This window comes from Capsella rubella, unplaced genomic scaffold (assembly GCF_000375325.1).
Source record: "Capsella rubella cultivar Monte Gargano unplaced genomic scaffold, Caprub1_0 scaffold_3, whole genome shotgun sequence".
Taxonomy (NCBI): Eukaryota; Viridiplantae; Streptophyta; class Magnoliopsida; order Brassicales; family Brassicaceae; genus Capsella; species Capsella rubella.
Window position 1 is genome coordinate 10,740,605 of NW_006238921.1, and position 13,483 is coordinate 10,754,087.

The following is a 13,483-nucleotide window of genomic DNA, read 5'->3' on the forward strand; positions in this document are numbered from 1 at the left end:
AAACTTGTTGGGTACAGTGATAGTAGTCACAACATTGATCCCGACAATGGTAGGAGCACGGGAGGCCATGTTTTCTACTTCGGAGAGTCACCGATCACATGGTGTTCACAAAAGCTACAAACCGTCGCCATGTCTTTGTGTGAAGCCAAGTTTATGGCTGCAACCAAAGCTGCAAATCTAGCTATATGGCTCCAAGGGTTGTTGAATGAAATAACCGAGAAAAGTGTTATGAAGACAACCATTTTACTCGACAACAAATCTGCGATAGAACTATCGAAAAATTCGATGTTTCATGGAATAAGCAAACACATCAACAAGAGGTATCATTTTATCCGAGAGTGCGTTGAGAATGAACAACTTGTGGTGGAGTTTGTACCCGGAGAAGAACAATGTGCGAAATACTAACAAAAGGCCTAGCAAGAGTCAAGTTCAAGAAAATTAGAAGTTTTATTGGAGTTCAAGACCTCTCAAAAACAAGCTTGAAGCTTAAGGGGGAGAATATTGGATAAGCTCCATAGCTTGAAGCCCAAGATATCATTAGCAAGTTGGTTAATGACAAGATAGGCTTTATGGAAATTTTCTAATTATATTAGGAATAGAAAAGAGGAGTTTTCTATTTATAATAGGATTAAGAATGTTAATTCTAGTTCTATAAACACTACAAAAAAAAGTGTTTATTGATAGCACAATAGGATAGCGCAAATTTTGTAAGTGCTATTAAAAATAGTACTCAGATTTTAGTAAGCCGTTTTATAAATGCTATGTCCAATAATAGCATAATGGAAAGCAAAAATCGTTTATGGAAACACTATCATATGCGTATAATAGCATTTTCGTGGTGCTATTAATACTTGTAGTGAAATATGATTGTTGGGTTGTGACAATCATCAAGAAAAGCATAAGAGCTTTGTGTTTAGTTTTTAGAGCTATATTTTCTAAACACATATTGAGAGAGATATTCTTAATAAATAGCTAAGTTTTCTTTAAGATTCTTTATAGGTGACCTTCCGAGAAGTGGTTGTCGGAATTGTGTGAGTGAGGCCAAAATATAGGGAAAAATCATGTGGTGATTGGTTGGGTCGATAAACAAGTCTTTAAATCTCCCGGACGAAGCAAACTGGCAGTCGGATATAGATGGACTCAGGGACCTAGTGAGAGGACGTGAGACCCATTAAGAGAGGTGGGCCCATGGGCTGAGAATGAACATGGGGCCCACTGGAGAGGTGACGGTTGGGGCGTTCCACTTGCCTATATGGAGTTCTGAAGAAGCTCCATGCCTAGGGTTAATTACCAATTAGCAAAGTAACCATAAAAAGAATAATGGTTTAGGAGGAATCATTTACCAAGCAACTATGATGGTCCATCCATATGTACTAGCTAAACTACTCGGTGACGAACGTTATGTACAACAAGAAGGCTTTCTTATAGCACGTAATGGTGTGTATTGACACTAAAATTGGAACCTAGAAGACACTCTAAAGCATTCAAGGCCCATACTACACAAGAATTGGTGAAATTCAACTCACATGGTCTCTATGGAGCCTAAAATGGACATGTCCTTGAATGGCTCATTCCTAATCTTTCCTTGGCAAACTTGAGAGTTTCCATATAACTTAGAGGCTTCACTACACCCTCTAGGATTCACCAAACCACACTTAATCCGAGATTTACTTACCATATTTGTACCCGTTTGGCCACAATGCACAACGGCTCCTTCCTTCTTTGTTTGTGTGTGTGTTTAAGGTTCTCACTAAAATCAAAAAGCTTTCAAAACACTCCACATATTCCTCAAAACGTTCCAGATACAAGCTCAATCATATCTCACCTCTTTGGCCAAGGATTTTACCATAAAGACTCCAACGACTAGTTTTTAATTAACATCGCATATCTTCTTTCTTTGTTTAGATTTTAGAAAATTGTACTCAGCCCTTTATAAGATGATCATTAGTATCATTGTAAAAACACACTTGATCATTTTAAAGTAATCGCAAAGTTTATTCTTGTCATCTTTGTTTTATAGTTCTTTAGTTCTTTGTGAGTGAGTGACTTAGTGCTTTAGAACCCTACATATTGAATTTGTTGAGTGATTCAAAATCCTTCATTTTCAATTGATCGAGTGAGTCGATTACGATATTGATGGAGCAAGTCAATCACCTCATCTATCCACTAGAGAATGCTTCATATCAAACTTGTGAATTCAACCTTCTGCAAGCTAAGCATGGAATCTCTTAATCCTTGTATGATCTAAAGTTGGAGTGATTTCAATCTTATATCAGGTACCCAACAAGATGGCTCCACTAGAGATGGTATAGTTGAAGAAGCAGCGGGAAGAGATGATGTGTGAGGGTTTTATCCGACCAAGTAGTTCACCATGGAAAAATTTGGTGTTGTTTCTTAAGAAGAATGATGGGAGTATCCTGTTGTGTATCGATTACCATGAACTAAACTAGGTCACTGTTAAGAACAAGTATCCTCTACTGCATATTAATAAGTTGTCGGATCAGTTGAGAGGGGCTACTTGGTTCTCGAAGAAGGACTTGGCATCAAGTTATCATCACATATCGATAGATCAGGCGAATGTTCAGAAGTCATCTTTCTGGATGAGAAATAGACATTACAAGTTTGTGGTGGTGTCATTTGGGTTGAAATTTGCACCAGTAGAATTCATTCAGTTCATGAATAGAGTGCTCTAGAGGTATCTGTATAAGTTCATTTTGGTGTATTAGAAGAGTGCCAAGGAACACGACGTTTAGTTGTTGGCTGTTAAGGAGACGTTGCTGGAGTAGAAATTGTTTGCTAAGTTAACCAAATGCAGTATCTAGCAACTATAAATCAGCTTGCTAGATCACATTAACTCTGCTGACTGAGTTTTAATGGATCACATTTACTCTGCTATCAGAGAATGACAAAGTCCAAAAAATGCTACTGAGATCAATAGTTTTCTTGGGTAATCGAGTTTTTACCAGATATTCATCAAGGGTTTTGAGCGTATGACTCAGGCTATGACTAATCTAACAGGGAATGTTCTTTATGTGTTTTCTAGAGTGTGAGAAGAGTTTCACGAATCTGAAGATAATGTTGACTAGTACACCAGTCTTGGCTTTGCGAGAGCAGGGCGAGCTATATGTGGTGTATATAGAGCCTTCGTGAGAGGTCTTGGATGTGTTTATATGCACCAAGATGAGGAAGCATGAGACAACTAATAACATTGTATTTTTGCCTATTTTGTTATAGTTCTCTTGTGCTTTAAGGAAGCTTTGGTATGATTACAATGCTAAAAGATCTATTATAAAGTATTTTAGTGTTCGAGAAGAATTGACATGTTTTAAGACAAAATGGACAAAAAATGATTAAAAAAAAATATTGTAGCAATGATGAATAAATATTATTTTGGTTAATATAATCATATCTAAATTAAACTCAGATCTATTTAAAAGTTAATAAGATTTAGAAAATAGAAAAACTCATATGAAAAATTAACTATCTTAGAATAAAATTTAATTTGAAATAAGATTAAACTAAAAATATTTTTAGGTTATTATGATTACTAAATAATTTAGATAATAATTAGTTTATATATATAAAAGTTAAGTAAGTTACATATTTAAATTATCTAATTACAAAAACATCTTATGTTTTATAGTTACATAATAAAAGAATCTAAATTTGGCAGGATAAAATATTAGATAATTACAAATTTCAAATTAAATACGAATTTTCACTATATTTAGTTCAAAATAAATTTCATTTTTTACTTTTTTTAATTTGAAAAAATTACGAATAATGTATTTTTTAAATATATTATATTATTTTAATCACATTTTAATCAAAGTATAGAATTTAAACAATTTTAAAAGGTAAATAAATAATTTAAATAAATTAATCAAAATAGGTAACTCTAATAGAATAAAAATCAACAGTTTAAATAGTCAACATTGTAAAAAATCGATTAACAGAAACATAAATCAACTCTTTTAAGATAAGTCAACAAATAAAAATATTAAGTCGACATAACTAAAAAATAAAGGGGGAATTTCAAAAATACCCCTTTTCATATACCTCTTTTTAAAAATACCCCCTTTTCAAACTTTATCAAAAAATCCACTAAAAATGTTGAAATTTATCCAAATATGTATGTAACCTTATAAATATATACACAAATTACCTTTATATGTGTATAAAACTTTATATATCTTTCATAAATAACGTAAAAATAAATTTTAAAAACCTTATAAAAACTTATAAAAACCGTATAAACCCTTTTAAAAACCTTATAAAACTTATAAAAACGATTTAAAACTATTTAAAACATTTTCAAATATTTGTATCGAATCTCCCAGTAGTAGTTATTATATAAAAGTACCTTATAAATTATATAAAACTTTATAATTTTTTATATTTAAAAAGGGGTATTTTTGGAAATGGATAGATAAAGGGGGTATTTTTAAAAAGGGGTACACCAAAAGGGGTATTTATAAAAAATATAGTTGAAGAACCAACAAGATTAATAAAAAGTTCTTTCAAAACTTCCTCAAACCTTTCAAAACCTTTAAAAAACCAACAAGATTAATAAGTCATTGTATAATGAAATAAGTCTACTAAGCTTTAAAATATCGATGGAATTAAATTATAAATCAACGAACAAAAAAATAAGTCAACAGTATAAAAAGTCAACTATAAAAACAATACAATCATACAAAATATAAGTCGATTATACTAAAAAAAATCGATAGAGAAAAAAGATAAGTCGACAAAAATTAAATTTAAGTCAACAATTTAAAAATATCGATCTTAGTAATAAGTCAACATATAATGTAATAAGTTTACCATTACTAAACAAATCTACAGCAAAAATTATAAATCGATGAATAAAAAAATTAAGTCAATAGTAAAAAAATCGACAATGTTATAAAATCAATAAACTATAACATAAGTCAACTGTTTTAAAATAAGTCCATGGAGAAAAAAATTAAGTCTACTAAAGTCAAAAAAATAAATCGATAGTTTAGAAAATCAATTTTATGAATAAATCAACATTGAATAAAATAAGTCTACAAAAAAAATTATATATGTATATATATATATATATATATATATGTTTATTAAAAATAAAATAATATTCAATTACTTTTTTGATTAAAATTCATTATATAAAAGTAATAAAGATCATATTGTTTTGATATTTTTATTTATTCAAATTTTTATATTGATATTATTGATATTTTGATAAATGTAGATAACTGTTACGTTTATTTTGATATTTTTATTTATTCAAATTGTAGATCATATTGTTTTGATATTATTTAAATTTAAGTTTATAATTTTGAAATATTAATTACTAATTTTGGCTATTTTTTTTAATTTTAGTTATTTTAAAATTTACTTTTATATTTTTTTGATAAATATATAAAAATTATGGTTAATAAATAAAAAGGGTATTTTTGTCTATTTGCTTCTTAGAAAGTATAGTTTTCAAATAACTATAATATTATATGTAGTTTTCAAATTTTTCATAAAATATAGTATGTTTTTAAAAATGTCCCTTAAAAATATGCTTGATCTCATAACTGAAGCTTGGTACAACTATTAGCTGACTCAACAATGCCAAAAGTCCTTATTCATTGGATATTCGGTTGATCTAACATTGTCATCTAACTTTTATCAGAACTTATATTTGATTGAAGTATATATTAGACTAGATATCTCCTTCAAGCTGCACATTTTTTAAAAACACGGGAAATGAGAAAAAAATGGATGACATTTTTAAAAACACACTGAATTTTGTAAGAAATTTGAAAACTACCTTCAATATTACTGTTATTTGAAAACTACACTTTTTAAACTAAAAATGAAAATATCATGTTTATCTATTAATCATGATTTACATAAATTTAGTAAAAATAATATAACCTAAATTTAAATGTAACTAAAATTTAAAAATTTAACCAAACTTTGTAACTAAATATTCAATAATTAAATCAAAATAAGAAAATATGTATATTTATTGTAAGTAATGATTATATCGAAGTTTGAATAAAAAATATATTAAAAATATTGGCTATTCTATAATTTTGAGCATTTTTGAGAAATAACCCTCTAGGTCTACCACTTTCAAAAAAAAACCTTTTTATCTATCCATTTTCAAAAATACACATTTTCAAATATGAAAAATAGTCTAGTGTTATATGGTTTATAAGGGACTTCTATATAATAATTACTATTGGGAGATTCGATAAAAATAATTTATAACATTTTGAAAGGTTTAAAATAGTTTTTACAAGTTTTACAAGGTTTTTAAAAAGTTTATAAAAGGGTTTATAAGGTTTTTAAAAAGGTTATTATAATTTATTTGTTTGCTATTTATGAAAGATATATAAAATTTTATACACAAGATGTGTGTATATTTAAAAACTACACACATATTTGTTTAAATTTCAATATTTTTAGTGATTTTTTTGAGAAAAATTTGAAAAATGATATTTTTGAAAAGTTGTATTTGAAAAAGGGTTATAATTGTTATATAGTCGAATTTTTATCCTATCGAACACAAGCAGGAATACACCTCTCTCACGTGGGCACACCTCTGATCTCCATCTCTACTGCTTGATCTCACCAAACAAAGCAAAGCTCTTGGTCTTCTCCTTTGATCTTTTGAAATCTTTAACAAAACGAGCCCTCTCTCTCTTTTCTCTGTGAAAGCGATGAACTGACATAAAAGAAAAAAGAGGATCAGTCGAATTTCAATAAAAAAGTGTAGGATTTTCAACAAAATCACTAAACCAGGTGTCATTAGAAAGTAACAGCAAATCCCTCAAAACATAATCATAAACTTAGAGAGGTTACACAGCCCAAGTTCATCGTTCATGATAGTTATGTTAATATTTGATGAATTTTAGTTAGCCAAGCCCATAGCCATATATACACATTAATGTTTTAAAATTTTTCCGAAACTAGAAAATGTCTTTGCCGACTTTGTAGCAAAACAAATCATGTATTTATACGATTATCTTGATACTAAATTAAATGCGTATGTGGATGTTTAAAAATAACTTGACTCTTAAAATTTAATATTTTACTTTGTAATTAAAGATATGGATTTATATAGATCTCATATCTCTTATTCTCTTGGGTATATAAACACATGGATGTGTAACCTGTGTTCACATTTAAACGTTAAGGTAAGAAGAAACGAACACATGTGAAATACGTGATCCTTTAAAAATATATAATTAAGAAATAACGAACTTAAATAGAACAAAGAAAGTTGCCAAGCCTATCGTGAAATGATTATTTCGAATATGATTATAATTGACCAGTAATTACGGAAACATCTATTACGGCCACATCCCACATGCAAAAGGTTATGTCATACTTATACGTCAACTTTTTCATTTGAATCTTGCTTTCTGTAAAATCTAAGAAAACAAAATAAAGGTAAAAAATTGTGAAAAGTAAAAAGGAAAAAAAAAATTAACTGCAAAGTAAAGAAGAGAATAAAATAAAATTATTGATCTTAAACTTTGAGCCTTTGATCTATGTGCAAATGTGTTGTTTTAAAAAAATGATAGCTACGTACAAGTTGCGTAACTTGTTTTACAAGAAATAAATAACGCTTTTGAAAATGCAACTTGTTTGACAAGAAAAAGAAGCTGCTCCCAAAGAGAAAAGTAATCAATCTTTTCTTTATTAATAGGTTAGTACGATGTGCTTCTATGAGTCTTACCTCATAACGCCACCATCATGAACTCTTCATTCTTTGCTATTTTCATCTCTGCTGCCATTATCTTTCTCGGTTGTTTAACTTTGACCGGAGCTGCAACGTGCCATTCCGATGACGAGGCCGCTCTTTTAGCTTTCAAAGCCGGTATAACTCGAGATCCTTTGGGTATTCTCAGCTCTTGGAACAAAGGAACTAACTGCTGCTCTTGGATGGGTGTCATTTGCACCACGGGCAACCGCGTCACCAAACTACGAATATTCGGAGGTGGTGGAGGCTCTCTATGGGGAAATATCTCACCGTCTTTGGCAAGACTTCAGTACCTAGAGGATGTTTCTTTCACCTATCTCAAGACCACTGGATCTTTTCCTCGATTCCTTTTCCAACTACCAAAGCTACATGTAATTCGCATATCACATACTCATCTCTCTGGTCCCCTTCCAGCCAATATCGGCGCGCTAAGCCATGTTGAAGATGTAGCTCTAGATAATAATAGGTTTCACTGGTCCGATCCCAAGTTCGATATCCAATTTGACTCAGTTAACTTGGCTCGATCTAGCTGGAAACCGTCTCACATGCACCATTCCAGATGTTTTCAAATCTATGACGAGGCTTTGTGGTCTTGATCTCTCCAACAACAGATTCTTTGGAAAACTTCCTATGTCGATTGCGTCGCTTGCACCAACCGTCACGTTTCTTGATCTGAGCAAGAACAATCTCTCAGGGACGATTCCTAACTATTTATCAAAATTTGGAGAGCTCTCCACATTGGATCTCTCGAGGAATCGGTTCTCAGGGGCCGTGCCGTTTAATTTCGCCTATATGACAAGTATTTACCATCTCAAACTCTCCCACAATCTTCTAAATGGTAGTTTTCCTACCATGAAGTTCGTCGACGGCATTGGCTCTCTAGATCTCTCCTACAACCAATATCATCTGGAAATGATTCCGGAGTGGATAACATCATCGCCTGCTATCTACAGTTTGAAGCTTGCTAAATGTGGGATCAAGATGAGGTTCGATGATTGGAAGCCAGTGCGAACCGAATCTATAAAATACCTTGATTTTTCAGAAAATGAGATCTTAGGGAGTCCAACAAGTTTCCTAAACCAGGCGACAAATTTGTTAGAGTTCAAGATGTCAGGGAACAAACTTCGGTTTAGCTTGGGAGAGGTAAAGTTCACTAAGTCTTTGAGAATCTTGGATCTATCAAGAAACTTGTTGTATGGAAAGGTGCATGCCTCAGTGGCTGGACTGCAACAACTGAACTTGAGTCAAAACCATCTTTGTGGAAAGCTTCCATCGACAAATTTCTCAGCCAGCGTGTTTGGTGGTAACGATTGTTTATGTGGTTCTCCACTTTCTTCTTGCAAAGCTTAGTGGAAAGAAATAATAAAATTTTATATGTGAATTTATTATGACTGATCCTAATAAAATTTGTAATAATTAAAATAAAAATTTGAATACATTATTATGACATGATTTTTTTAGTTTTTAACATATAGAATTCGAACTAGATAAATAATATGATCCAAAACTAGAACCATATGTGGTTTTTAAATTACTAGATAAGGGAATCCTTCTTTATAAACTAAAATCGACATATAATCTCATTTAATTGTAAATATTAAACTCTAATCTCTTTGATAAATCCAAACCGACATAACCAAAAAATAGGTTAATAATTTAATTATAAGTAAAAATATCTGAATATTTTAATTTTTTGTAATGCAAATATTTTCTAAGGTTAACATATACTCCTTCCTAGGCCTGGGCATTTTGGTTTTCGGGTCGGGTTCAGGTTATGTAGGTTTAGAAAAGGAAAAAAGATAGCTATTTACACGAAGAATAACAAAATACATGACTACACATCTGAATTATAGAAATGTATAGCTAACTACACGAACTATATGTATTGCATGCCAACATATATCGACATGTAGTCAACATCGCAATTATTTTATTCTGGTACACCGTTCGTCGGAATCCAGCGTTTACCACTGTTGACCGATATTGACCGGCGTTGACCAAAAAAATATTTAAAAAGCAAAATATTTCCAATTTTTTAATTTTTTTAGAAATACAAAATATTCTTTATAATCTCTTATGGTATTATATAGTTAAAAACACATTCGATTGGTTTTTACAAAATACTTTCTAGTAAACTGATTTTTTATAATTTGTTAGTATTTTTATTTTACTATTTTAGTCATTAACTCTCAAGTTTATAATATATATAGAAAATTTACATGATCTATAGAAAAAGAGAAATTATTTTAGTTAAACATTAGTGTCTTTTTTAATTCAAAAATGTAAATTATAAGAACTTACTTTACTTAATTAATATAAATAGAATTTTTGGAAATCACTTAAACACAACTAAAATGTATTACTTTCAAAAGTACACTATAATTTTTATTTTTCAAAAATACCACTAAAATAAAAAGATTTCTAAAAATACCTCAAAACTAATTTAATAACATTAAATAATAATTTCTAAATCATAAACACTAAACCTTACTTTTGAAATATAAAAAAAAAAAAATTTTGGCATTTTTAGAAAATAACTATAAATGCGGGTATACTGTATTTTCTAAAATACAAGGTGACTCTCTATCTCCATACTTATTCATTCTTTGTACTGAAGTTCTCATTGCAAACATTCGTAAGGAAGAGCAGGAGAAGGTATTGACTGGGATGAAGGTAGCAAACAAATGTCCGGCGATCTCTTATTTGTTAGTCGCGGATGATAGTTTGTTTTTTTTGTAAAGCGGACAAGGAACAATGTGCGGTTATTTTGGAGATTCTAAAGTCGTATGAACAAATGTCCGGGCAGCAAAAATTTTGATAAGTCGTCTATTCAATTTGATCATACGGTGAATGAGACTACCAAACCAGAGGTGCACGAAACTTTGGGGATAGTAAAGGTGGGGGGGATGGGATCGTACCTTGGTTTGCCAAAGAGCTTGGGAGGTGCTAAATCACAGGTTTTTTCTTTTATACGCGATCAGCTAAATACACACATCAATGGTTGGTCGGCCAAATTTCTTTCAAAGGCGGAAAAGAGGTGATGATTAAGTCAGTAGCTTTGGCGTTGCCAACTTATGTGATGTCCTGTTTTCAACTACCAAAGGCGATTACATCAAAGCTGACTAGTGCGGTAGCAAAGTTTTGGTGGAGTTCAAACGGACAAACTGGTGGCATGCACTGGCGGACGTGGGATAAACTGTGCTCCAGTAAAAGTGTGGAAGGATTAGGTTTTCGAGACGTCAATGATTTTAACACGGCTCTTCTGGCAAAACAATTTTGGAGGTTATTGGATTGTCCAGGTTCATTGTTTGCAAAGGTTTTTAAAGGACGTTATTATTGGAATGCATCTCCGATGACACCGATTAAATCGCACTCTCCATTCTATGGATGGAGGAGTATGATCTCAGTTAGACCTCTGGTTAACAAGGGACTTATTAAAAGGGTTGGCTCAGGGGACTCCATTTCTGTTTGGACGGATCCCTGGATTCTCGCTCATTTCCCGAGACCAACTACTAGTAATGGGTCTCTTATGGACCCTTCACTTCTTATTCCATACTTAATTGATCGTCAATCAAATTCCTGGCGGCTAGAGGTACTACATGAACATTTTTCTTTGGATGATGTCTCCCTAATCAATGCACTTCCAATCGGGAAATTTCCTATGGAAAATTCTTATGGGTGGCACTTTACAAAAACTGGGAAATATACAGTGAAATCTGGTTATCACTTTACTCGAATGACGGATATTAAGGTACCAATGGTACATGTGTGCGACCCAGATATTATTCCTTTACTGACTGGTGTGTGGAAAATACAATGCCCGCCTAAAATACAGCATTTTATGTGGCAAATTTTGATGGGATGCATTGCTGTGTTAGCAAATTTGTATAAGCAAGGAATAAAATGTGACACTAGTTGCAATAGATGTGGTGTCCCAGTTGAGACGGTGAATCACGTAATTTTTGATTGCCCACCTGCGTTTCAAACTTGGGAATTAGTAAATGTCCCAGTGGGGTCTATTGCTTTCCCTACGTATTCACTTTTTGCAAATATGGATTATATGTTACGTATAACAGGTGATAATGAGTATAACTTTTGTCGTTGGGTTTTACGGTATATATGGAAGGCCAGAAATGATAAAATGTTTGAAAATTTGGATAAAAATCCACTGGAAATTGGTCGGATTTCTAAGGAGGAAGCCCGGAATTGGCATGCTGCACAGGTTGAGAATATTCAGGTTCCAATGGAAGTACCTGGGAGTATTGTGAGCGGATTTTCTAGTTCGGGCGCTTTACCTCTTGTCTCCGTAGGATCTTGTTGCTTTATTGATGGTTCCTTGAAATCTACAGATTTCTATGCAGGTTTAGGGTGGTATTGTCAGCATGCACATGATCTGTGTCCAACGATGGGAGCCTCCAACCTCAGACGAAGTCTCTCTCCTCTTCATACGGAAGTCGAAGCCCTGGTGTGGGCGATGCGATGCATGATTGGGCATAATTAACTAATTATAAGAACAAAATGCATTAGAATGTGTTTTGTCATTATATAATAGTATAATACTAAAGAAATTAAAAATAATATTTTTTCTTTTATATTTTGAAATTTTAAAAATTAAACAAAAATAATTTTTTGAAATATTTTTTTTGGTCAATTCCGGTCAATAGTCGTCAATGCCAGATTCTGACGAACGGTGTACCAGAATAAAACGATCAGGATGTTGACCACATGTCGACATATTGTTGATATATGTGGGCATGCAATACATATAAGAGAATTTTTGAGAAATGCTCCTTCTAGTGTACCTCTTTTCAAAAATAACCATTTTTTCTATCCATTTTCAAAAATACCCCTTTTCAAATATGAAAATTATAAACTTTTAAATGGTTGTTAAGGTACATCAAGATCATTATTACTACTGGAAGACTAAATCCAAATAATTATAAGGTTTTAAAACGTTCTAAACGGTATTTATAAGGTTTTTAAAAGGTATTAATACGGTATTTATGAAATATATATATACTAGGCCCGGACCCGCGCTACAGCGCGGGGAAAAGTGTCGGTTTTTCTTTTTTCCGAATTACGTAAACTTTTAACTGTTAAAATGGATTGTTGGTGTTGAATTTGGCAAGTATGAGAATATGTACTATCGTGGATGTGTACTTTGTCATGTATGCTAGGTTCAGAAATTAATATAATAATTAGAATATTTTTAAAATATTGATATCTTTATATTCATAAACAAATGTTCCTTATAAGACATATTTTTATTTAGCATTAATATAGTTTCCTAAATGATAGGAATCTGGTGTATATTATTGAAATATTTGAAAAATATTTAACAAAAAATTTGGCAAGTATCCGATTGAAAATTTAACCCGGAATTTTTTGAAAAACCCGACCCGAATCCCTTGTGTACTTCTCTTTTACTATAGTAGGGATATATATACATTAATAAATTAATAATGTTGGGACCGTGAAAATCTATTAATTTATAGAGGTATTAATTTATCGATAAATTAATAATTATTAATTTATCGAGAGATTTTTCTAGTTTGAAAGTTTTTTCAGAAAAATATTTAAAAATGAGATTTAATCATGATAATTAGTATTTTATATAATCAATTACAAAGAAAATAATAATTATTATGTCTTGAAAGAGAATGCTAACAATTTTTGATATAGTAAAATATTAGAAATAAACTCTAACAAAACTAATGTGTCTATATATATACATAT

At 31.3% G+C, this 13,483-nt stretch overlaps 1 pseudogene; it reads left to right on the forward strand.

Annotated features, from left to right (window-relative positions):
- The first annotated feature begins 7,740 nt into the window (after positions 1-7,740).
- On the forward strand, positions 7,741-9,097 carry LOC17892326 (annotated as a pseudogene).
- Positions 9,098-13,483: the final 4,386 nt, after the last annotated feature.